We start from the raw sequence: 3226 nt of genomic DNA, 5'->3' as shown, positions 1-3226 counted from the left end.
GTGCTTTTCCAATTAAGCTATTAGAGGGATCAGAATAAGAACTCTTAATTCAAGAACATAACGCTAATTTTTAGCTGGGTGTTAATGGTACAAGTAATTATTAAATTTTTTTTTAATTTATCTGCTATATCATCAGAGATTGTACTTTACCGACAGTAGATCAACCCTCCAAACCAGAAAGGCAGAAAATCCACACAATGTCGATCAAGTTAAGAATATTCAATAACAGAAAATGATTAACGTCTTAATAAGACTAGATGGAAAATAATATTTTTAAATTAAAATTATTTCTTGAAAAAAAGATCCTACTCCATCTTCACTCCATTGGGAATCGAACCACAAAACTTCTGATTTCCGGTCAGGTGCTTTTCCAATTAAGCTATTAGAGGGATCAGAATAAGAACTCTTAATTCAAGAACATAACGCTAATTTCTAGCTAGGTGTTAATGGTACAAGTAATTATTTTTAAAAAATTTTTAATTTTTATCTACTATATCATCAGAGATTGTACCTTGCCGACAGTAGATCAACCCTCCAAACTAGAAAGGCAGAAAATCCACACAATGTCGATCAAGTTAAGAATATTCAATAACAGAAAATGATTAACGTCTTAATAAGACTAGATGGAAAATAATATTTTTAAATTAAAATTATTTCTTGAAAAAAAGATCCTACTCCATCTTCACTCCATTGGGAATCGAACCACAAAACTTCTGATTTCCGGTCAGGTGCTTTTCCAATTAAGCTATTAGAGGGATCAGAATAAGAACTCTTAATTCAAGAACATAACGCTAATTTTTAGCTGGGTGTTAATGATACAAGTAATTATTAAATTTTTTTTAAATTTATCTGCTATATCATCAGAGATTGTACTTTACCGACAGTAGATCAACCCTCCAAACCATGAAGGTAGAAAATCCACACAATATCGATCAAGTTAAGAATCTTCAATAACAGAAAAATGCTTAACGTATTAATAAGACTAGATGGAAAATAATATTTTTAAATTGAAATTATTTCTTGAAAAAAAGATCCTACTCCATCTTCACACCATTAGGAATCGAACCACAAAACTTCTGATTTCTGATCAGGTGATTTTCCAATTAAGCTATTAGAGGGATCAGAATAAGAACTCTTAATTCAAGAACATAACGCTAATTTTTAGCTAGGTGTTAATGGTACAAGTAATTATTTTAAAAAATTTTTAATTTTTATCTGCTATATCATCAGAGATTGTACCTTACCGACAGCAGATCAACCATCCAAACCATGAACGCAGAAAATCCACACAATGTCGATCAAGTTAAGAATCTTCAATAACAGAAAATGCTTAACGTCTTAATTTAAAAATATTATTTTCCATCTAGTCTTATTAAGACGTTAAGCATTTTCTGTTATTGAAGATTCTTAACTTGATCGATATTGTGTGGATTTTCTGCCTTCATGGTTTGGAGGGTTGATCTACTGTCGGTAAGGTACAATCTCTGATGATATAGCAGAAAAAAATTAAAACAAATTTCAAAAAATGATGCTTCCAATTGTAAAACTGCGTACCTACAAGATATTGTATACTTTTCACATATTAATCACTGATGAGGCCCACCATTGTGTGCCAAAACGTTTGAAACAACTTAATTAGTTTCAATTCACCTGACCCTAAAGCCAACAACTTACATCAGCAATTTCTACAAAAAAAAATATCTATCAAAATTTCTTTTTAAAAATTATTTCCAATTTCGAGCGCAAAAGAGAGTGAAACGTGAGTCATCCAGATTTTAATCCAAATATTTTTCATGGTTCGTGATTTTAAATTTCTTTTTTTTTCATTTTTTGAATTTCTACCAAAGAATTTTTTGAAGTATTTGGCCCGAAGTTTTCGAAACCAGCCCTTTTAATTGTATTACTTGAAAAGTTCTGCATAGAAATCCTGAGTTTTTAAATGTTGTTTTCAAAAATGTGTTAGTAAGTACACTTACTCCGCTCGTTATTCCATTGATCATAGTTTTGTCTACAGCCAAATCGTTTCGGCGAAATAAAAATATATCAGATACTAAAACACAGATTATATTTTTTTAAATAAAGGCAATTTTTGATGTACAGTTTGTAATATTAAAAACAGTGTTGTGTTGGTGGTATATTAAAATTTATTATTAAAGAATATTAATTAAATAATAATTTAAATTTATAAATTAATAATAAATTTAAATAAAATAAATTTTAAACATTAAAGATTATTGGGCTGGTGGGTATTGAAAGACTGATGGTACATTTTTGATGAAATTTTGCGAGAAAAATTAGAAAAACTATTGAATAGTTCCTGTAGATTTCGTATGATATGATAGGTCGTGCGTGAATGTTCATATTGAGCAAGGAGTATGTACAAAACTTTGGCGTATATGTTATGCTAGGGTATAAAGCATTCTCTTAGACCAAGTTCATGTGTGTTTTTTCTGTCTCGTGTTATTCTTTAAATTTTTGCGTAAATATGTATAAAATCCTTCAAGATTTTTTTTCTCAACAGTACACGTTAATTCTGTGATATAAAACCGAGGAGGACTTACTTTACTAGTTTCAACAACGTTTTAGTGGACAAATAATGAAATAAGTTGGAAAAAATTGAGAATTTAAGAATTCTTCGGCTTGAGTTCGATTTGGTGATGTCTTGAGTTCGCCTCGAAGACATCGATGTCTGAGTTCCTCTCAAAACTGAGTCAGAATCTGTGGTTATGTACGAGTATAACCCTAAAAAATGTTCTTCAAACAAATTAAAATTGTAGTTTTTTCATGGATATACTAAGCCATTAGAAGTATGTAAAAACAAACAACATCACAGTCAACCACAGGAATAAATTTTATCTGCAAATTTGATCAAAACGCTGCAGCACGTTTATCTGACGAAAGATAAAATTTATCTTACGTAAATATTTATTTGATATATTCGATATGTCAAACGGCTGCGGCTAGGTTCAAAAACAATCACTATAAACTTATAAAAGTCCATGTTACAAATTCTGTAAGTATAGGTAAATAATTTTTTTATTAAAATAATTAAAATAATATGAGACAATTTTAAAAATAAATACCGCGAGGATTTCCGAATTTATTGATGAAATTTTTTTCGGTGAACCTAGCCGCAGCCGTTTGACATATTAAATATGTTAAATAAATATCTGCGACAGATAAATTTTATCTTTCGTCAGATAAATTTTATTTTTTCTGAGATAAA

The sequence above is a fragment of the Belonocnema kinseyi genome, chromosome 5 (genome assembly GCF_010883055.1).
Source record: "Belonocnema kinseyi isolate 2016_QV_RU_SX_M_011 chromosome 5, B_treatae_v1, whole genome shotgun sequence".
Lineage (NCBI taxonomy): Eukaryota > Metazoa > Arthropoda > Insecta > Hymenoptera > Cynipidae > Belonocnema > Belonocnema kinseyi.
The sequence above is the reverse complement of the archived record's forward strand: the minus strand, read 5'-3'. Positions refer to the sequence as shown.